Below are 23,908 nucleotides of genomic sequence, written 5' to 3' on the forward strand. Positions count from 1 at the left end.
TAATTTCACTATTTTGAAATTTTAACACTTGTTAACTCTCTCTGGGCATTGGCTGCACCTCATTGGCACCAGTTCAACACCTAAATAGAGGAATAAACAACAGAAAGGTGACCAGTCAGCCTGTGCAAACGGATTTACACTGGGGAGCAGAACGGGTCGCTGAATTTTTAGTAACTTAACTTTTGAACCGTTTGAGCTGGAAACATTTTCTTTTTTGTTAACATCTGCAGATTGGTTATGTGGGGAATCTATAATTATGTGAAAAACGCCACGGCCGCACCATCACTTTCTTCCAGTGGCTCCGCTTCATGCCACTTTTACACAGGGAATCATCAGTGGTAAACGGAATTCTGAAAAGGCTGGCAACGAATCCCGAACTGGCACACATAAAACTCTTGCTTCCTTCAGTTTTCAGTCTCCCCTTCTAAAAACAAGCATTGGCATAGCCAATAGGTCTCGCTTTTGGGACCTTATAAGTATTTAGTTATGCAGCACAGCAAGGTGTTTTGCCAGCCTCGGAGGATCCAGCAGAACGGATGCATATTCTCTACTGAGCAGGTCCGAAGCACTGCCGCTGCTGTGTGGATTGGATCTGTTGCAAAGACTCACATTGCTGCTGCCCGCATCATCTTCTGAACCGCCACCTCATGATGCATCCTTGGCACAGGCCCTCCACCTCTTGCTGAAGGCAGCCTCGACTATGGACTCCGCATCAAATCCTCACAGCTCCTCGGAACGGACGCATCACCCTGACTGTGCAATGCATCCCCGACTCTAAAATTCACATCGCAAGCGCCCGTCAACTGGATCCTTGACGTCAACGCAACAGGACATCACAATGGAGCCTCGCTGCATCTCGTAACCCATGACTCATTTCCGCTGCACAAAGCATCTCCGGCACGGATCCACGCAATGTTCTGCATACCCGGATTTAAGTTACTCTGTTCAGCAGGCCTAACTGGGTCCCTATAGGCAGCACGTGCTCCATCACTCCATGAACAGATATCAACAGATGGAGCTTTACACCTCTTGGCGCTATTTTCTCAACATATTTTTTTTCAGAAGGCAAGTGGCGCCTATTTTTTAATGCCAAGACTTTTAAAGTCCACAAAGATCAGAGTAACATCGTCTGCAGTACGGGTTCAGGTGCGGATAAGGGGAGGTTAGAGAAACTCAGTGCACAATCAGGATAGCTTTCTTCAAGAGCTTTGATTGCACTCGCGGATCCAGTCCCGGATACTCAACCTGTGATTCCCTCCGTCCCAAATCTGCTCCTTCCTAGAGAGGTGGGAACCTGTCTGTGTGAGTAGGGTGCTTGTATGAGAGCAGGATAGCCACCATGTTTTGTGAATGCATTGTGAGAGGTGTGTCCTTGTGAGGGCAGCAGTGTGAGTGTGATGTCTCTGCACGTTACGTCTTTGTGTGCCTGCACTGTACAAGGGCTGAATCGATTAGCTTTGGTAAAACTTTTGAGGGTTAGGACTTTGACTTGCAGAAATGCAGTGCAGGCATTGTAAATACAATATTGTTTGTTTGAAAGTGGCATAGAGTTCTGATATGATAGATATGTCGAAGGAGGTGGAGGAGAATCGGGGGCAGCTGGCAGACTACAATGTCACCCTAATGGGGGCGTCCAGTTACTTTGCTTGCACTAGGCCCATGGCAACCGAGCTGCACCAGTGGTACCAAATAAATGACTAAAGCGTGGTATGCTAGATTAATGTTTTTTACTGATTGGACATTTATCATAGAACTGGCCTTACATTTGCTTCAGTCATGTAGCTGTACTGCTAAACCAAGATGGTGGATAAGTGACAACGTGTGGAAATCGGATTGATGCATCAGAGATGATGCTCGCTTTGTTTTGATCCTATTCAAAATTAGTCTGTTAAACTTTAGAATTACAAAAAAGTGCTTAATTTGAACTTTATTTTCTGCTTACATATTTTGAAATATTTGTAAAGTTAATTTTCACTTATTTAAATGTGTTGGAAAACACTTGACATCCTGTATCCTGTCCTTTCATACTTCCTGTGTCCCAGCAAGATGGTCATTTGGTTCACCTTACAAAATGCCCTCACTTTGCAACCAAGACCAGGAAAAGGAAACCCCAGTCTCTCCGATATTCAGAAGGCATTGCACGACACTGGACCGCGGTCTTAGAACTCACAACTGTGATAAAATAAAAACAAAACGTAAAGGTCTCTGCAATGCTCATCCCCTTCTGAGCTTCTGTCGCAGGCCCAGCACCCATATCCCAGCTCCCTGGGTTTAATGCTGGCAATATCATTTCAGAAGGCTTGAGAATTGTTCCACGTCTAAGTAACCACACGAGCAAGACGCGACTGCTTTACAGCTCCCTTGGCCACCACTCCATAGGCGCATCCTGAATGTGCGCTTCCGCCCAGGGTACAGCCGCGCCCCTGTCATACAAGTGCACTTTCTAAAGTGCATACGTTTAACTCGGAATCTCGCCACTCGTGTGGCCACAAAGCGCCTATAAATCCCCTTGAATATATATTTGGATTTTTAGATTCTTTTTATAGCTCCCCTCCTCATCGCGCCAGTGATGCGTCTTCTCGGAGCCGCTCTGACTGCCGTCGCCAGGGCCGCCTGTAAAGACGGGTTTCACTATACATCTCAGGAACCCTCGCAGATTTCATCCTCTTCTCTTTCCAAGGGAGGCCAACTGAAGAGAAAGCACCGCACCCTTTACAGGTCACACAGAGGGAGCCCGAGGTAGAGACATTTCAGAGAACATATGCTCCTGGATTGTTTAATTTCGCAAACATTGTGTAGTGCAGAGCAGGGATCTGCTGCTGTGAATAATTTAAGTCTGTGTATTCACAGTGAAAACAAGCGTGTCCCTCTACGTCAATGCTGAAGTAAACTGCAGCTTCTGGGAGCAGCCCCGTGCTATTCGCCGTCTCTGCTGCTGCTCGGCACCGACTGTCCAGAAAAGCATCCCCCTTCATAAGCCTCGGTCTTACCTTTACGGTCGCCTCTTGCATCGTTAGCAGCCACGCACCATGCCTGGCACGTTCTGGCAAAGTATGGCTCAAGCGAGCCCTCGCGTGCAGAAAGACGGACAAACAAACAGCGGCAGCTGCACTCTGGCACCTCGGACGAGCAATGGTGTGTGCCATGGGAGGACGGAAAGAAACTTCAGCACAGTAGGAGAGCAGACAGCAGACGTCGGGTTCAGCTCTCATCTCTCTAACCACCAATGTAGTAGCGCAGGATGTGTTTTTTAACCAGTTTTGACAAAGCATTGTCAAAGCTAATAGGTCTGGTCTTTGGGGCCTTCTGCCTATGCCAGTGCCTTACCCACCGTGTTGCTGTACACCATTGGGAAGATGCTGTGTAGGATAGCCAAAAGATAAAGAAACAAGCATCGCGGCCGTAAAAAGAACGCGGGAAATACTGTCTCACTGAGAACAGCAAAGCAGCCACGAAAGTGAAAGTGATCGCGATCGTGTGCTGCAAGCGCTGCGCTTAATGAGCATGACGAGGAAAGCCATATGGCGCCTCTGCTCTTAAGCGCACCCACGCACATGCACGCAAGCTATAGGCCGTGTGGCAGCACTTTTAAAAGCCCTTACTAAAAGTCTTGCCAGACCAGCGCATGCGCTGGGTCAGGCGAGACCTAACCAGGACAGATGCTGAATGGAATCAAATCTGGCAGAACACATGATGGAGCCTGGTGTCAGCCCATGGGTTCTCTTGCCTTGTGCTCAAGGTGATGTGGACAACACGCTCCCAGTGTCTCTGCTACCAGCATTACCAAGTCAGATCATGCACAAAACCTCTGGATATGTGAGTGAAGACCCTAGCACCCATCATCGGTGGCCCCCAGGCTACCCTGGGGTGCCCGCCGGCCCCAGTAGCATAGTTCGCCCAGATACCCCAGGTTATGCCGCGTCAGCACCTTGCTCTGTTCATCTCTTTTGCTGCATCTCAAGGGAGAGCTTGGAGCGTCTGATGCTTTCAATAGGACCCCGCCCCCCCCTCCCCAGATGTGGACACCTCCACAATCTGACCAGCCTGACTGCGCGAGGAAGGTGCCCCTTCAGAGCCTAGGTGGGCCACCCTAGAGCATTAGGGGCTCAAAGGGGGCTGGGGAGAGGAGGGCTGGGGAGGGGACAGGTCTGCGTGTTGCACTGCCCCATACCACTCTGTGCCCTCCAGCCTTCCATCAGCCTTAGGGTGGAGGTAGGAGTGAAGTACACGAGCCTGGGGTAGAGCAGGGTCAGATGGGGCTGGTGGAGAGGGGAGGCATCTAGTGGAACCGTCCCAGAGTCTGGGGTCCTTCACTAGCCGCTCTCTCTCGCCACTCTTAGAAGACTGTCAGGCGCAAACCTATTCGGCCACTGTGGACTTGAACCATCCTCCATGAAGGCATGAGGCAGACGACAGGCAAGTAGACAGGCAGGCATACAGGCAGGTGGGCAGGCAGATGACAGGCAGGTGGACAGGCAGGCGGACAGGCAGGCAGGGGCAGACCGGCAGGTGGGCAGGCAGAAGACATGCGGGTGGACAGGCAGGCAGGGGCAGACAGGTGGGTGGGCAGGCAGACACACGTCTAAACCTCTCTGCCAGAAGCCTGGGGACCCTTGAGTCCAGATGACAGAAGCCAGAGGCTTCGGAGTGAAAAGAATGCTCTGAGAGAAAGGATGTGAGAGTAAGTGCACCTCCGTGACGTCACTGTGACGGGCTACGACGGAGATGCCTCTAAGCTGTAGACTTGGCGTCCGACATGCGCCTACTTAGACCGGAGCCATGCATGTACCATCCGGTGCTCTTCTGGTGGAAACCACTGCTCGGCATCATCTGAGAGAAGATCCGTCACAGTGATGGAGACCCCACAGTGCCTCACATGGAGAGCCCTAGTAGGCAGGAAGTGGGGTGAGAGAGGCCTGCCAGTCAACAAGGATCAAGTCATGTGGGCATTGTGTCAGGAAGCGGGGGGCTATCACCCCAGCCATAAAAAGAAGTATGGTTGAGTTTTTTCTCACTTATGTCTTTTGATTGGTTGCTGGGGCCCAGAATAGCTGATTCAGACATCTTGAGTACAACAATTTGTGCAGAATGAGACCTTTGACCAGTTTGTAGACACTGTCCTTTTTAGGTCTCGCGCCTAGCGGTGCAGTGCGCAGTAGCTAAAAACGGGGTTTTCAAGCGGACCTAGGAATCACACTCGCTCGTGCGTGTGCTTTTCCTTTTGTGGGCCGCTATTGGCCTTTGCGTGCGTCTTTTTATAAAAGACTGCACGCAATAGGCCAAAAGCGGGAGCATTGCTACGCCCACGGCCTATTGGTGTCTGTTACGAGCACCGGCCGTCATGTGGTTTCAATTATCGTGCCCAGACACGGGCGCGATAATTGAAAGCACATGTCTCGCTGTGGCGCGCGTGCACGCACGCACCACTCGCGGGATGGTTTTCTTTTTGGATCCATTCCATAGTGAAGCAACGAAATGAAAGAACCGCTGACGTCTTGTTTAATAAATATGGCTGTTCCTTACCTTGCACTGAAAATAATAAATCTACCCCTCAGCGATTGCCTTGAAATAAAAAAAAAAAATCCACTGTGGACTCGTGAGCCCTAATGCCAAAACGGAGAATGAACCTGGGGTGCGTGGGGTGCAGTAAGCCACCCAGACGGCCAGTGCCTGGTGCCACTGCACATGCAGCACTATTGATAGCTGTGCTCGCCAAGAGTTTCTCAAATGACGCAAAATGTGTTTCCATCCCTTTTCAAACCGGATGCGTGCGTGGGCCTCGCCACCCGCCTGCCTGCTCATCGCCTGGATCTGAAGTCAGATAATGTTTGCTCCGGCCGGCGGGAGTGCTTGGAAGCCCCCACAGCAGGCGCCGGCAGCGTCAGAACTCGTGTACTCTCCGCGCTCGGCTGCAGCGAGGAAGCGAACGCCGCTCCCACCGTCGCCCCCCCCCCCCCCCACCCCCTACCCCCTGCTCGGGTGCGCTAAAATAGAAATTTCATATGAAAAGTGAATACTCCTGGTGGGGTGCCCGAGTGCTTCGAGAAATGGAATTACCAAGCCAGGTGCTAAGATCTGGGGTTCAATCCGCCTACATACATATCTTTGGCGTGCATTAAATACCCTGCACAGTGTATCTTTTCTCGTGTAGCGCAAAACTGGGAACTGGATTGCCTCTCGGCACACCTAAACTTGAATAATGGATGGGTCTTGGTGATGTAATAGACGTGAACCCCGGCCCTCTAACAGGAATGCCCCATACCAATATTTGTGCACAATCTCGACCTGTTCTCGCTGCCCCATATACCAGACCACCCTTATTGCAATGGGTAGAGTTTGTTCTACCTGAAATAGGCCATGTTTATAAACATCTCTGCAAAGCAAGTAGAGGCGTGGATTTGCCTACGATCACACAATTTGATTAAGTGGGGAAGCCAAGATTCCAACCCAAGTCTCCTGATTTCAAGGTAAGCAACTTAGCCACCAGACCACAGCTTTCTCATGTGCATGCTCCCAGTGCTTAGTTTCTAAAAATAAATAAATAAGCGCTGGGCCCTGAAGTTTGTATTAAGCGTCTGCTGCCGAATGCTGATTTTGCCGAATCCCCCAATGAGTGCGGGTGCCCCCCCACCTTCAACAAGGGCACACAACCAGCCCTGCATTTTCAGCGACCTAAAGTACTCTCCATTAGGAGAAATCAAACGGGGTGTAGGACCCCAAAGGGGTACTCTAGCTCAACTCTGCCCTATGTCCATAACCACTTGAATTATTCGGAAATGAAGGGCCAAGTTGAGTGGCAACGTTGACTATATTATGCGCCAAGAAAAGGGGCTCTCTGGCTCGACTCTGCCCTATGCCCATAACCACTTGAATTATGCGGAAAGGAAGGACCAAGTTGAGTGGCAATGTTGACCCGAAAAGGCATATTATGTGGCATGATTCAATTACGTGGAATAATGCATTCAGTAGCAGGCTTATTTAGCAGTTTTGTCCTTTTAGCACGCGATAATACTGTTTGGGAAGAAGGTGCACCTCTTTGGCGCCAGTTGAACTCCGAATACAGCAAGCAGCAACCGAAAGATACCTGTAACCGTTTGCAAAGCGTGGCACTTATATTAGTAACGTTTCATCTGTTTGAGGCGGAAATATTATTTTGTGGACTCTGCACATAACACAGCAGATGGTAGATGACGTGACAACGGTGTTAAATTAATATTCAAATGGAAAACGCTGCTGCCGCAGAATTGATTACTTCGAACCACTGGCATAGCACAAAATGATGCACCCCCCGCAGATTGTGATGAGGGGGGCCTGAGTTTCTAATATCTCAAAGACACCCATTGACCTTGGGCTGAATGGGGACCCCTGGGAGGATTGGGGCCCCCTGAAGAGTTGCCCCCCCGACTCTTTGCCATTTCATTCTGTAATTTTTTTTGCAACTGTCATTTTACAGCACAAGCCAGTCCGTGCAGAACAATTCCAGCACAGTGGCCGCTTGTGGGAAATGGTCACAGTGCAGCCTGGCTTTGGCAGGGGCTCTCCGCTCGCGCGGTCCAGGCATCATTCATAATTAAAGCAAAGCTCGGCCCAGCATCACTGTTGTTCATTACACTATGCATTATGGCCACATCTCTGCTGAGCAAGGCCCGCAGCGCACTTTCACGAGGACACGGTTTACTTACCATATGTGCGTGCAAGAGAGTGCGTGTTTGGATGAGTGTGTGTCCTTGTTATTTTTACCTCCACTGAAATATTTCAACTTTCACACCGGAATCTGGGGACCCTGGTGATTTAATGCCGCGTGGAGAGCGTGGGAGCTCAGTTGTGAGTGCGTGTTTAAATGAGTGTGTCAGTGTGTATGCGTGTGGCCGAGTGTCTGTGATCGACTATATAATTATGTGAGGGGTGGGAGAATTAGAGGTAGTGTGTGAGAGAAAAATGTGTGTTTTGTGTGTGCACGTGATTGAATGTGTTGTGTGTGCACATACATATGTGCATGAGAAAGACTGTGTAAGGGGCTATGTGTGGGAGACAATAACAGTAAACGTGGGCGAGAGTATGTGTGCGTGCCAGACCGGGAATGTGTGTGTGTGTTTGAGAGAGAGTGTGAGTGTCTGGGGCTGGTGTGTGTCCATTTATAAGAGTGAGTGTGCATGGAGGTGGCGAGAGTGAATAGGTTTGTGAGAGTATGTGCGTGCGTACACGTGTGAAAGAATGTGTTGTGTGTGCCTACCTATGTTCGTGAGTAATAGAATATGTGTAAGGTGCCACATGTGTGTGAGAGAGAATAAAAACAAGTGTGTGTAAGTGAGTGCGCAAGTGTGTGCGCATGCGTGCCTTCGAGGGAATGTGCGCATGTATGTGAGAGAGAGAGGGGGGGGCATGTGTCCAGGGGGCTGATATGTGTAGGGCATCCCATTTCTCTGTGCCTCAGCTTTTTCCGCTGAAAATGACAAGCCACTAAATCTTACTCATTTAGAGTGAAACTCTACTTTTAATTTTTTTTTTAATGTATTTTTTTTTAGAGTTTGAGATCGGAACAGTTCTGCCAATGTATGGGGTACCTTATTATTTATAGGCGGTACCCTGTGTAGAGTATTCAGTCTGTTGCATACTAAGGAACGAGAGGGACAGTACCACCCGGAGCACACTTTAGGAGACTCTATAACCCGCTGCTCCTCCCTGTGTCCCCAGATCCCCTCCTTCCCCACTAACACCTGATGCGTTGCATCACTGTGGCGCACTGCACAGAATATTAGGGGCACAGTAGCCCTCTCTGCAATAGAACTGTACAAAAATGGAGCATAGGCACACAATACGACAGTAGGCAATCTCCCTAAAGCACAAGGATGTGGCGTAATGACCAGAGCTGCCGAGCGGGAAGCTAAGGAACCAGATTTGAGTCACGGCGTTGGCGCACCATCCTGTGATTCTGGGCAAATTAGTTCATCTCCCTGCGCCTTCCAATAGGCAATGTGTTCTTGTGTAATGTAACTGGTTGTCCTGTAAATCTCTCCGATACTTTTGGGTTGACTTCGCGCTATATATAACTGCAAAACAAAAACAAACAAGAAGCAACCAGCCAGCATACCCCATCGAGCAAGAGCTCACTACACCGGCTGATTTAGCACACGCATAGCTACGAGGGCTCTGTACGCCCCAGTACTGTCCAAGGGGTGGAATGTTTCCACTACACACAGCGCTGGCTGTGGGCAGGATCCAGACACACAGAGTCAGTGTACGGTCCTTAAACCCATATACAGCCCCGGGGTGTCAGGAACAGTACATTGCTCTCTCACAGCACTTAAAGGTCAAAAAGGCAGACAAACTGTTAGTTGTACTATAAAGAAGTCATAATAATATTGCGTTTTCATATTATTAATATTGGAAACACTAGCTAGAACTGTTGAGTGAGTTAACGTGAAACGACGGGCTAATAACGCAACACCAATAGCTCAAACTTTAATAATGCGAGACCTATTGCATTGCAAAGGCTTGTTTTACCCTGAAATGCCATTCACTACTAATAATGAAAGTGAAAGTTGCCTGAAGAAATTCTAGCCGGTCAGGAGGGGAACTGGTTATGTAAACTAGAATGGATAAAAGTGTTGGGCTGACGTGGACCAGTGAGTGCAGAATGGTAACACGGGGCAGGTCGATTCCCCCTCGTGCTGCCAGGGCAACAACCCACCACCTTCACCTCGCACCCTCGCATGCACGTATAATGTGCGCGTCCGTGTGTCACATGCTCTCACCCATCACACTGCCAGGCGCTGCGTCCCATAACACAATAACCGCACCTCGGTGGTCATCACGCACCACATGGAAACACTTCGCTCATAGGTCCAAAAAAAACATACACACCATCCTAGCCACACACCCTAAACGGTGTAGCTTGCTATCCGTGAGGGCCAACGCTTCAATGATACATATATGGGTAGTAAGCGCTTTACTAATGTTACAGGACAACAGTAACTGAGCTTAGAATTTACTGGAGTTTGTGGTGCCTCGGAGGCTGTTGTTGCATCATATGTTGTGAGAGGCATTCACACCCACCAGCAGCATTGCACATGCACAGCGCAGCATTCTTTAACCTCTTCAGTGCCCCGCCCTTTCCACGCCCTGTGCTGGGCGTTTCATTAGCGGGCGGGGTTCATGACGAGATAGTCTCGTCATGGGCACAGCGCAACCGCACTCCATGACGAGACTATCTCGTCATGGGCACTGAAGGGGTTAATTAAATTTTGTATTCAAGCCAACGGGCTGTGCTGTCAACAGCACCTTCATGGCTGCGTCTTTGACATACTTAATCACACAGTGCCACCTACAGGCGTTCAAACGGTAAGACACTATGTAAATTGCAAAACTGGCTCAGTCGAATTAGCCCTTTCAGGGCACAGCGCAGAATGGCTAACAAGGACCAAAAAAAAAAAGTAAAACATATTAGAAAAAGGCTTTTCTATCTGAAAAGAAAGATTCATCTTGCAGTTTGATACACTAGCAGCTCTGCCCGAAGGAAGGGGCTTCGCGACGCTGTGCAGGACTAACTCTGCTCCATGTTTGTGACTTGGCCACCAACCAAGGATTTTAAAACACCCCAGGCATCCCTGACAAGTACCAAACGTCAGGGGTTAGACTAACGCATTTAAGTTTGGTGGTCCGCATCACTGCACTGAAATGCATGTCACGCATTTATAGCGCCTCCTCAGCAAGCCGGAGCCCTGCTAATTTGCCTGCTAAGAGCTTTGCTTAATGTGCTGCTGTGTGTGTCCTTGCGGCAGGCTTGGGGATGAATCACCTCGCTCTGGGCTGGCTACAATGTAAACATTCACTAGACACCCAGACGCGGCATTCGGTTTCACTCAGGACGTCACAAGTCAATCATGAACATTTGCCCAATCACAACAGCCAGGAAAGTGTGACACACACATCTATAGGCCACGGGCTGGCTGCCCGTGGCACAAGGGTGCAGGCACAGTACAGTTTAAGTATGACAGCCAGCGAAGCAAGGAGCCCACCGATGCAGCTTGCACCATGATGTGCTGCCGGCAAGGCCCTGCGGTGTACTGATTTGGACCCGCGACTCACCCCCGACCGCTGCCAGTGTAGAATCATGGTGCCTCAGCAGCCTGGGCACCCTGCACGGCAGTCCAGTGCAGCCTGAAGCCATAAATGCCGCACAAGTCAAGTCCTCTCCTGGACCGCGGCTGTGGCGCTGCCTGCTCGGTACCAGAGGGACAAAATGGCTGGCCCGTACTGGGTACGTGATGCACGCTGACAAGAGTGTCACGCATCAAACCTAATTTAATTTACTTTTAGAGGAGCGCGTCATCATTCAGCCTGTATTGTAAGTAAAGTTGCAGCTGCTGAGCTCTGAATTGCAGTCACTCGTCTGCCTGCAGTCTACACAAAGATGTGAGTCACTCGTCTTCTTCCTATTATAGGAGCCGAGTGCATCATCATTCAGCCGGTTACTGTAAAGTGACAGCTGAGCTCTGCATTGCAGCCACTAGTCTCAACAAAGTGGAGTTCAGCGAGCGTCATAGGCCGGCTCATTGCTCGTGAGAAAGTGTCACTCATAGTCGTTGAATGTCACTCAGAATTACACTGAAATTATGAAAATGTCACACATAAGCAATCTAAAACCTTGGCATCTGTGCACAGTCCAGAACACTGGGCCACAGACAGTCGCGGCAGGCATGGCTCATGGGCAGGGGTCGTGCGCTGAGCAGAGGGGAAGTGGGGGTTAATTTATTCATAATAATAAAAAAAAATACTTATCTTTCTGCTGGCCAGGTCCTGCATGTTCTCTGCTCCTGCTCAGAACAGGAAGTAGGTAGCCAGGCTCCCTCCCCTAAGCCAATCACAATGCTGCAAGCAGCGCTGTGATACGTCAGGACGCCGCCCAGCCAGGTGCTTATGGGGAGGCTATGTTCTCCATGTACGCTGCAATAGTGCGCATGACTGGTTTGGACAGCCCCAGAGGGCCGACGAAACAGTCTTTGCGCACTCAGCAGCGGTCACAACACTCCTCCCCTGCTCGCAGAGCAGCCGCGCCCACCCGCCCTCCCACAATCAAACATAAAATGGTAATAATTGAAAGTTATTACCATTTTACATTTCTGCTTCTTGCACTGCGAGAAAGCAGTAGGGCGAAGCTCCTCCGCCCTAGTGGACGAGCCGACTCTGGGCGCAGGCCTGCTCGGATCAGGACAACGGGGCGTAGGACTGCTCGGTTCAGACCACCAGGGTGCAGACCTCACTAGGCCGCTGGCCTGCATATTCCGGAAAACTGGGACGCAGGCCTGCTCAGTCCCCGCATGCCTCACTTTTGGATAACAGAAAGGTTGGTTTTAAAGCAAACAGGTAAAATATCATAAAAGCTGGGCATTCAGCATGTTTAGTCGGATCATAAGTATTCTTATTTTTTTGCTATTTTTTATATTTTATTATGACGATTTATGTCTTCGTATGTATTGCCCCATGAGCGTTGTGGTTATTGGGTAGCCTGGAAGCAACGCAGGGAGGGTGAGAATATAAATGATAAACCAACATGGGGCAAAGCATGCCGTGGCAAGCGTCACATGCAGTGGGGCAACAAAGAAGGGTGGGAGAACGCAGGGGGTGGACAGGCAAAATAGACAATGTAGGCCATCGAATAAGAAGCAGGGAAATAAGAATGAAAGTAAAGCCAGCCAATGGGAAGCAGTGGGCAGGCTGCAAGCTCCTCTGCTTTCTTAGTAAGCCCACAATGTGTCAGACCGCTGAGACATGGCTCCCCTCGCCACCATCGTCAAACAGCATGTGCTCACCATCGTATCCTACATCGACGACACCCAGCTTATCCTCCAACTCACGAAGAATCCAGAGGACACCAGACTCTGTTTCCAGGAAGGTATGAAGAACGTGGCAGCCTGGATGAAAGACAGCTGCCTGATGCTGAACTCCGAGAAGGCAGAGGTCCTCATCCTCGGACCCTGCACGTCCGCCTGGTACTACACCTGGTGGCCCTCCGCCCTCTGGAGCCCACCCACCCCTACGGACCACGATCGGAACCTCTGGATCATCCTTGACTCCTCCCTCTCCATGAACCGCCAGATCAATTCCGCCGCCTCTGCCAGTTTCAACTGCCTTCGTATCCTCCGTAAGACCTTCAAGTGGATCCCCTCTGACTGCATAAGGACCGTCACCCAAGCACTCAACCAGCAGACTGGCCTACGGCAACGCCCTCTACGCCAGAATCAACAGAACTCTTCTGCACAGACTCCAGACCATCCAGAACTCCACAGCCAGACTCGTCCTCGGGACACCGCGCCATGAGCACATGACCCAACACCTACAAGGCCTCCACTGGCTCCCCGTCGAGAAGAGGGTCTCCTTCAAACTCCTCACCCACTCCTACAAATCCTTCCACAACATCGGACCCAAATACTTCAACGAGAGAGTGTCCTTCCACGCACCCAAGAGGAACCTCCGCTCCACCGACCACGCCCTGGCAGAGGTTCCCCGCATCCGCAGAAACAGAACCGGCAGGAGAGCTTTCTCCTCCATCGCATCCAAAATCTGGAACGAGCTCCCTGTGAACATCAGATGCTGCCTGTGCTGGAGCAGGGTTTTCAATATAAAACCAAATACCTGTTCCAATTTCGTATGTCATTATTAAAAGTATTACTGATTAATTAGTAATTACTAAAGATTTGTCGAGTCTTGTCTAACCAACCTTATTAACAGAAGAATTACACGTGGGAATGCAATTGCACGGCTAAAATAATAAATGAACTAAGTTGGTGAGCAAATTGACAGTATGAATGTTGCTTATGTAATGTTAATGTGTTTTGCGCTTATAATTAATATGCATTAATGGCTTTTGATGTCGCAAATGGCTAGATAAATACATACACATAAGGGTATTAGCAGGGGAATAACACTGTATAATCATTTCTATGCAGTAATTATAATTTTGTGTTTTCTTCACTTAAGTTGACCATTGTGGCCTGCTGTAAAAGGGCCACCACCCGCAGCCTGCATTTGAGTAGATGAAAATATGAAAAGAGGCTTTGCGCTGACTGCGACCCTGTCCTCTGATTGAACTGAAAAGCCATGTACATGACTACAGATCTGGGAGAGTTGCCAGATGCCCCTGAACGTGAAGAAATGTTACAAACCAATATCCGACTTGATGAACTTATAATGGTCCCATGGATGAGATACATTTTATCCTGAAGAAACATCCGTAGAAGTAACAAATTAGTTATAGACTTCTAATTTCTATTCAGAACTTGAAACTATCAATACATGAGAAAATTCAGTAGTGTAACTTAATGTACCAAGACGACATATTTTTCTGCCAAATCGAATATTTTGAAAGTATATTTGCAACATTTGGAATGTAAATTTTAGTATAAATATTAGTAGACTAGAGAGGTCTAGCGCCACTTCTTCTCGAACCAATGATCAGAGGTCCCGACGCTGACGGAGAGGACGGTGACTCCACATGATGGCTAGAAATCTTTAACTATTTGCTGAGGACCAGTTCTGACTTAGAAAACGACTTTTAGCCAGAATAGGTAAATATGGAACAAAATGATCTTGCATTTATTTGGCTTTTCTTACAATTTGATTTAGATAAACAATATTCTGTTTGAATTACTGTGTCGGGTTGTTATTTTATGGTCATGTTTATTGAATATTTAGAGTGTTAAGTTGTTTCACCAAACCTATAGCAACTAGTTGATCTCATTGACCTCAGGGTACATGCAGATTGGTGGAGTATAGAAAAGTGTTCCATTATACAGGGCACGGATAGAGTGGTAGGATGAATGTTGGTGTTATGGGCCCCACCAGCGTGTGATGTGTGTGTGTGTGTGTGCGTGTTACTGTGAAATCACTCCGTCCGTGGAAGTAGAGGGGATTCCGAAGCTCCGATCTGCACCACCTGACCCTGCACACATTCAGGAAGGACCTCAAGACCTGGCTCTTCAACTGACCTGGGGCTGCCTCCCTGTAGGAGAGTAGGATCTGCACTTATGTTGCTCCCACTTTTTTCTGATGTTTACACTGGTTTCTGGCTATAGTCTGGCTGGGACCCGGCTAATCAGGGCCCCAGTCTCACTGATCTCTCAAAACAACTTGGAGTGCATATTAGTGATTGGATACTGTGGTACCTTATGAGCCCCTAGTATATGGTACCTTAGGTACCTAGGGCATAGATACTTCACAGGCCTACCAGGGGCTGAAGCATGTATTATGCCACCCCTGGGAATCAGACTAAATCTGACAGCACAGGCCTGCTACTGCAGCCTGGGTGAGGTGGTGCTAGCACTCCTCACTGAGATATAGGTACCCTATATCTCTACCTGCACACACATATATAAACCTATCAGTCACCCCTAAGACAGGCCCTATCAATCCTGAGGGCAGGGTGCTTGGTTTCCATGTGAGGGGGTGCCTCTGCCTGAGCAGGGCCCCTCTGCAGCTCTCAGAGTCCATTCTCTGGGGTGGTTTGTGAATGCGTCAAACCATATACTCTTAAGTGCATTATAACCTTGCGGTAAATGCTAACTCTGGGATGGCTGCATCAAAACATGTCGTGTTTGGTGTCAAACGCTTTGTAATCATACCCCCACACCAGTAACTGGTGTGAGAGTATGATCCCACCCTTCTAGAGGGATAGACATATACCTACTGTGGAAACACGGTAGAATCCTGAAGAGCCCTGGCATCACAAAATGGATGCCACCAGTCACAGAAACTGGGCTGCCCTCCTGCTGATGACCGAAACTCGCAGTGGAGGAGGCCCAACAATAGACATCATGTCACAGGGAGCTGTAACCACCTCCCAGACAGAGTTTAATGTATTGGGGCTGGGTGGGTGCACTCCTAGAGTGGTTTGAAGTCCTGCACTGGGGGGAGCAGTAGGCTCCTCTGTGCATACACCAGTTCAAACCGGCTCAGGGGCTACCTGCCCCTGCTCTGGAGCAAAACTGGACAAAGGGAAGGTTGGTGTAGCCACCCACTCCTCTGACCCTCCCATAGGAGTGGTGATAGAGCTAGTCCCTCCCTTCCTTGTAGTATAAGTTAGGGAACCCTTGCCATTGCAAACTAGATATCCCTGGACAACGCTCTGAAGAAGAATCCTGGACCTTCGACGTTCCACTACATCTGGAAGACTGAAGAATCTCCCTTGTAGTCAAGGAGTGACTCCCCTGCTTGGCAGGCACCCAATATTACAATCAACGGTCGCAAACTTTCCCACTGGAGTCCGAAGTCCCTGCAGCCCTGGAAGTGGATTTCCTGACTTCTCCAAGGCCATCGTGAGTCCCCAGTGACGCTGAGGCAAGTGGACCACATGAGTGATGGGGAACCGCAATACCAGGGTACCGGGCACTATTTTCGAGTGCAACCCCTTCACGACGTTCTATGAACTTGTGCATTGGACCCAGGCGGGCAACTAGAGCCAAATTTCGGGGGGGGGGGGCTGAAAAAGATTTTGGGGGGGGCTAAGTCTTCCAGCCATAGGCAGAGTGGCTGTAAGATGGGGTGAAAACACAACAAAAGCCTCATTAACGAGTAAATGATCTTTTAAAGACGTGGGAAGTACTCTGGTGCGGCTGCAATTAGACAGAGGCCAGCCCGCGAGGCTGTCTCAGCCGGGCTGACACACATGACCGGGAAGGGGGGGGGGGGGGGGGGCTGAAGCCCAGTGAGCCCAATGGGTGTTGCGCGCCTGATTGGACCACATGTGGTCCAAGCCTCCAGCAGGATTTCCTCCGAAGATCAGAGGCCTAGCTCGTCCCGGGTGACGGTGGGCTCCTGGTGAGTGAATCCTCCCAAGGCGTCTCCGCGATCCCTTGCCGGTTGGCTTGTGGGTCCCCAGAAGACTTTTCTACAGTTCCAAAGGACTCTCCTGGTTGCTCCAGGCCTGCCCTGACGTACCCTTGCTGAGTGAGACCCTCAGACCTTGCTGGTCTGCACCGCTGAGTTTTTATCCTTTCCACAAGACCTGCTGTTACCAAGGCTTGTTGGCTCCAATCTGGTCATCGACACCGCAGTAAGCTGCAGACTTCATGGGACACGCTGAACCCAGCTCCTGGTTGTCGTTGACGCCTCCTGGACCTCGTGGCTGAAGAGTCCAGACACCCATGATCACCTGAAATCACCCGACGACTGTGGGAATCCAGCTTCCTTGCCCCGGGTCACTGGCAAGTGACTTTGAACACTGTCCCCTCTGCTTTCAGGTCTTCCTTCTTCTGAATCCAGCCTAGGATTCCACTGCACACTTCTCCGGTCTTCACAAACAGCAAGTCTTCTTTGGCTCCCATTGAAAACGACGCCGCGACCCGACCCCAAAAGACACCTACGCACCCGGCTTCCCTGGGTGAGGTAACTCCAGCACTACTGTGCTCCTGTGTGTGTTGGCTCTAGAACTACTTACCCTGTAAGTGACTTGCTTGTAGACTCTCCCGAAGTATCCTAAAACTTTAAAATTCCAACCGCGACTTGCTCCATTGAAGTCAATTGGGATCCGCGGCTGTGTTCTCACACTGCATGCGTCTCCCGTGGGTCCTTTACTTACCTGCCTTGGGTGGATTAGTGAGGCCCCAGCGCTTCTGAAGGTCCTAGGCCTTGTCCCTTCTCAAGTCGCTATTTTTAAGTCTCTTTTTTAGTATATGGTCTGGTACGCCCCTAGGGCCCCGGCCATATTTGTGCTTAACTTGTTGTGAAATGTTGATTTGTGCATATGTTCCTGACTTCTAATCTCATAAAGAGATTAGCAGAGTGTTGTTAGTAATAAATACATATATATTTGATATATACACCTGTGTGGTGTCCTTTCATTTAGTAATTCAAGAGATTATAAGGTAAAACAAGCTGCTTTACATTCCTCTAAAGACTTATCCTGAAGGCTGCTCTCCACAGCTACCACTAGGATAGCTTTCTTTAAAAGGTTGTCTTAAACCTGCTACCATAAGAGTCGAATTGGACTGGTGCAAGTTGGCCACTTTAACTAGTGACCAGCGTATACCAGGCCAAGTGCCTTGAGACCCTCACGGGTAAGTAGCATGCTATATAAACCCCTGATTGATTGACTGATTGATGTAGAAGGGGGGCGGACTAGTCGCAGGCAACGGGAAGGGATCCGCAGACATGAGTCTACCTGGCTCTTTTTCTGAAACGGAGATTGGAGGTGCAGTGATTTAAGGTTCCAAAGAGACCCCCGGTCCCAGATCCCACTGAAAGTGTGGGCAGTACCAGATTAAGAGAGGTGTCATCCCCTTATAGGGCCCAGGCCGAGCTGCTCTAGGCTGGCATGCAGCAGAGAAAGCCCAGCAGAAGAGGAGACCCAGGGGCACCCTGCCCGCACCAGGGGCTGGCTGCCAGGGTGGTTAGTTGCCCTGGGTCTCTGCTGTGACACAGGCCAGCAGAAGGGCTCCAGCCACAGCCTCTCCGAGGCAGGCGCAGGGGATGCCAGGCGCCTGGCACGTCAGAGACCCAGGCGCAGCCTGCACGTGCCAGGGGCTGGCTGCCAGGGTGGTTAGCTGCCCTGAGTCTCTGTGTTGATGCCAAAGACCAGCAGAAGGGTTTCAGCCACAGCCTCTCGGAGGCACGTGGTGCAGGGAATGTCAGGCACCGGGCACTTATGGAGTGCCAGGGGCAGCATGCCCGTGCCAGGGGCTGGCTGCCAGAGTAGTTAGTTGCCCTGGGTCTCTGCTGTGACACAGGCCAGCAGAAGGGCTCCAGCCCCAGCCTCTCAGAGGCAGGTGGCGCATGGGATACTAGGCACATGGCACCTCTGGAAACCCAGGGGCATCATGCACGTGCCAGGGGCTGGCTGCCAGGTTGGTTAGCGACCCTGGGTCTATGTGCTGATGCCACAGACCAGCAGAAGGGCTCCAGCCACAGCCTCTCCGAGGCAGGCGCAGGGGATGCCAGGCGCCTGGCACGTCTAAGACCCAGGGGCAGCCTGCACGTGCCAGGGATTGGGGGAACTCGTGAAATGTTAAGTCTTTTAGGATTGAGTTTCGAGAGGATTATGTGCATTCCCCCCTCCCGCTGCCAGTTCAAGGGAAAAGGGCACGGATTTAATTCCCACCGAGCGCGCAATGCTGTCGAGGGGCCGTGCTGGAATGCAGACGCTGCCGAAGATCGTTTATTGATACAGTTCAAACTGGATCCCTCCATCCCAGGTTGAAGCATAGATTTTCTTTAATTTTAAGAGTCATTTGTTCTTGCCTCACGCTGCAGGATTCGAATTCTATACTAAATTCACCTTTTTAATTTCCTGCAATTTTGGAATAAAAAAAAATTCAATTAGAGGCTTGTGAGCGGAGAGCTTTGCATCGGTTCTGCTGCACAAAAATTGTCTCCAAGATTACTCGATTCCTTACACGGGGGGGAGGGGGACGGGGGGGGGGGTAGTGCGGAATTACTCGAGAATGCACACGTACGGATCTTTCATTTACCATACACTGAAAGGTTGTATTAACTTGTAGGACAAACAAAAATGTAGTTAGTAATCCAGGCTTTTATAGCTCTATGTTCTACTTGGTATGGACTGTGTTCTGTAGCCAAGTATAAAATAAAACTGGGGGGTGTTCGAGCTCTCTGGTAATCCCATGTTTGACCCATTTGCTCCACCCTTCAAATAACTACTGTTTAGGGTTTCTTTCTAAGGGAACCCTTGTAAGGTTTCAGCTACTGCAATTCATTAGGTATCTCAGTGAGCTGCTCACCTCTTAGGACACCTTGAGGTAAAGACAAGGCATGCAGTCCCTGGACCACAGACACCAGCAGTGCGACAAGACCAGTTGCAGTTCATAAGGAAGAGGTCCTTTTAGGGGGCGCTGTAGGCGATAGATCAGCCTGTGGGCATCAGATATGCCACAGCGTACAAATCTGGGTGCCAAGGAGCAGGTAAGAAAGCCTGTGCGGATATGTGCTCACAGGACTGGCCTGTAAATGCCACGATTGATGGGGCATGGACATCTCTCCGGCCTCAAGGTGACCTTCCCAGGCTCTGCAATCTCTTCTACTCACCTGTGCTGTGACCCTATAATCATGATGAGCTGGTGTCTTCTGTCTCTAGGCGCTTGTCCCTAGTGATGTCACCCTGTCTAGTTGACAAGGATGTTGTTAGGATCTGTCTGATGGATAGACGGGGATGTCACGCTGGTGGGGGGGCTGCTCTCCAGGGTTCAGCACACTTGCAAGAGAGTCCCCGAATACCCCTCAGGTCTTTGTGTTAGAAAGGTGCCCTTTCTCCAGGGTCACCCTGGATTGGTTTTCCTTCTGCTGAACCCCATTTTTGCTGGCTATATAACTCTGTGCACTTTACCTCCGCTACCCAGTGGTAAAGTGCTTGTACTCCTCGGTTCAGCCTCGTAAAATTGGTACACACACCTGGCGGGTTTATTTAATTTGCCTGCAAGTCCCTAGTATATGATACCAAGTTTACCCAGGGCTGGTAAAAAATAAAAATACAATTTTGAAAAGATGCCAGGAGACTCCATCGCTCTTTGTGCCACCCTGCAAATTCGAACCTGTTAACGTAACTCCTTTTGACAGGCCTAAACTGTCCCTTTAAATGTTAATGTTACCCCTAAAAATGACTTATTGCAAATATTTCAGGGTGCCTGGTATTTGATGTCGGACATTTATAAGCGTAATGTTAAACTTGTCCTTTCAGTGAGGAGGCCTTAAATCTGTTTTCATTGTAGCAGGGTTGGCTGTTCCTTAGGGAAGCATTGGGGTGCAATTTTAAGTTTGAGAAGTGTTATCTCAGACTAGGAAACACCTCCAAATTTCATTTTGGAACTTTCTGAAATATTTATTATGAGCCCAATTCTCTAATGAAGTCTGATTTGTAATGAATATTTTAGAAAGAAACATTTTAGAAAGTTAATTTCACTCTGACTGAAGTCCCCAGAAGTTAAATCTGTATTGTGCTCTCCCACTGCTGGCAGCCAGCAATTAGCATTTGAATAGGCGTGAATTACATGTGAACTTGCTCACAGGAGCTAACAATAGGCTGACTTGAATGGGCAGAGAACACCACTCTGAGCCTAACAGAATATGCAGGGTGGGGCTGTGAGGATGTTTCTGGACATTAAAGTGTCGAATTCTGCTTGAATGTCACATCCTGCTTGACAGGTCTGCTGGGGTTTTTTATCGGATACTTTGGAACACTTGAAGGAGGCGTCCCCTCTAACAGACAAATGTTAGCCAACACTTGGGCAGGGCCCTTCTTTTGTTTCTTCAGCCAGTCGGGCCCCAATCACAGTGGGCCTTTTTTTTTTACATTACAACGTCACAGCCTGTTTGACAGGTCTGTTGGGTTTACATTTATCACTTGGAGCGCACTTCAAAGGAGGAAGACAGGATGCCAAAACAATTGTGTATCCAATGTCTGCTTGCTGAAAACTTAGCTTTGTTCTACCAGACTTCTGTCACTGAGGCTGTTGGTACAGGACCTGCCCAAAAACTGAATTTTAGTTTGAGATGTGGGAGGCCACGAGGATTACCGTAGTACACACCCTCATGCACACCCCCCAGCCTTCAGAGTCCAGGTTTAGTGTGGTTGAAGACTTCAAACATCTTGAAAATGCCCAAAATAGGTAGATCTAGCCCCGGCAACCTTTGCTTCATTGGGCAGGGTATTGCCAGCGGTCACTCTCACCTACTAACTCATGCCAGGTATACATGTGCAATCTCCAGGCACCCCCTTCACAACACTCCTGGACCTGTGGAAGGTCAGAACAGGACTGAACCTGCTGTCTGAGACCTTAGAAGAGCCTAGAAGACTGGGCCTGCTCCCTCTCGTGTACCCAGGGCAAAGACGACGATGCCTAAGAACATATGCTGACCTGCTGTCCAAGCTACGCGGATGTAATAAACTTTAAAAGGCCTTTCCTGCAACTGCCCAGCTGACCAGTGGCAACTTAACTACAGTGGACTCTACCTGACACCCCGTGAGACTATAAGGGCGCCCCCTGTTGCCCCGGGTGGTTTCGCAGTGCACTCCTGTGATGTATTGGGACTTAAAAGACTAAAGTCAATAGGTACAATCTTTTCCCCAAGATAAACTAGGTTAGTGTACTCGACCCAGCTTCATCGCGGTCAGCATCAAACTGCAACTGCGTCCCGTTCAATTGTGACCATTGACTAACACTGCAATTTGTCACCCCGAGTGGGACGGGTATGCCCAGATGTGGGTCCCGTGCTCTCCATGCCACTGAAATCAAGCTATCCTGGCTGATGGGGGCTGAAACCCCAAAACCGGTCCTAGGATGCTTGTTTCCAGTCCAGGGAGGACCTGGCCTGGCAATTCGGGCTGGACTGTTCCCATTGGGCGCAGGGTCAAAACTGATTTGCATATGGCTGGGTCCAACTGGAATGGCATGGTGAGCAAAAAAACAATGGATTTAGGCCCAGATCTCTGTACTGGAGTGAATGTATGACATTGTTCTGCGTTCTGTCCATCAACGGTTGTTTTTGCATTTGTCACCCCGAGTGGGACGGGTATGCTCAGACGTGGGTCCCGTGCTCTCCATGCCACTGGAATCAAGCTATCCTGGCTGAAGAGGGGTGAAACCCCAAAACCGGTCCTAGGATGCTTGTTTCCAGTCCAGGGAGGACCTTGCTTGGCAGTTCGGGCTGGACTGTTCCCATGAGGCACAGGGTCAAGAGTGATTTGAATGGCTGGGTCCAAGCTGGAATGCCATGGTGAGCAAAAAAAACGATGGATTTAGGCCCAGATCTCTGTACTGGGGTGAATGTATGACATTGTACTGCATTCTGTCCATCAATTGTTCTTTTTGCAATGAACTAAAACTGGCAGTTTGTGCTTCTTGGCTCTATTTCCACCGGAAATTTTAAAAAAATCATCTCTCTGCTTCCCCTTATTAGATTTTAGTTATTTTGGTGTCTTTTTAATACATTTTTCTAAATCACTTTGGAATTTTTATTGTTTCACATTCGACTTTATCGCCGTTTTAGGGCTGCATAAATAATTCACACATTACCTCTAAATCAGGGGTTCCCAACCTTTTCTATGCCCCGCAAACTTAGGAAATGTTTGATTAATGTTCGAAACCTCTACAAAAGTAATATCACATTTGAAGATGAAGTCACATTTGTAGGAGAGTAGGATCTGCTTCTTATGGTTACCCCCACTTTTTGCTGATGTTTCACTGTTTTCGACTTAGTCTGACTGGGATCCTGCTATCCAGGACCCCAGTCTAGCTGCTTTCTCCTCTAAATTGACTGCATGTACTTTAGGTACACTCCAGATTGGATTCTGGAGTACCCTTATCAGTCCCTAGTATATGGTAAACTATGTACCAGGGCATAGGCACCCCACAGACCTCCCAGGGGCTGCCACCCAAGAGACAATTCAAACTGACACCACAGGTCTGCTACTGCAGCCTGTGTAAGGTGGTGCATGCACCCCTTACTTAGGTTCACTATATCTATTCTATTTCACTGCACATATAAACCAATCAGTCACCCCTATGGCCCTCCCGGCGGCTGCAGAGGGAGCAGCCCTCCCGGCAGCTGCAGGTGGGGGGGGGGGGGGGGGGAAGAACGGCCCTCCCGGCGGCTGCAGGGGGGGTGGGGGGAGAGAACGGCCCTCCCGGCGGCTGCAGAGGGGGGGGAAGAGAACGGCCCTCCCGGCGGCTGCAGGGGGGGGGGAAGAGAACGGCCCTCCCGGCGGCTGCAGGGGGGGGGGGAAGAGAACGGCCCTCCCGGCGGCTGCAGGGGGGGGGGAAGAGAACGGCCCTCCCGGCGGCTGCAGGGGGGGGGGGGGAAGAGAACGGCCCTCCCGGCGGCTGCAGGGGGGGGGGGGGGGAAGAGAACGGCCCTCCCGGCGGCTGCAGGGGGGGGGGGGGGGGAAGAGAACGGCCCTCCC

General features: G+C 49.9%; 1 protein-coding gene across 3 annotated transcripts in view; it reads right to left on the reverse strand.

Moving 5' to 3' along the window:
* Positions 1 to 23,908, reverse strand: part of C12H17orf114 (chromosome 12 C17orf114 homolog) — a 122,148-nt gene that overhangs the window by 10,809 nt on the left and 87,431 nt on the right. The gene's annotated exons all lie outside the window — the stretch shown is intronic.

The sequence above is a fragment of the Triturus cristatus genome, chromosome 12, assembly GCF_964204655.1.
Source record: "Triturus cristatus chromosome 12, aTriCri1.1, whole genome shotgun sequence".
NCBI classification, from domain to species: domain Eukaryota; kingdom Metazoa; phylum Chordata; class Amphibia; order Caudata; family Salamandridae; genus Triturus; species Triturus cristatus.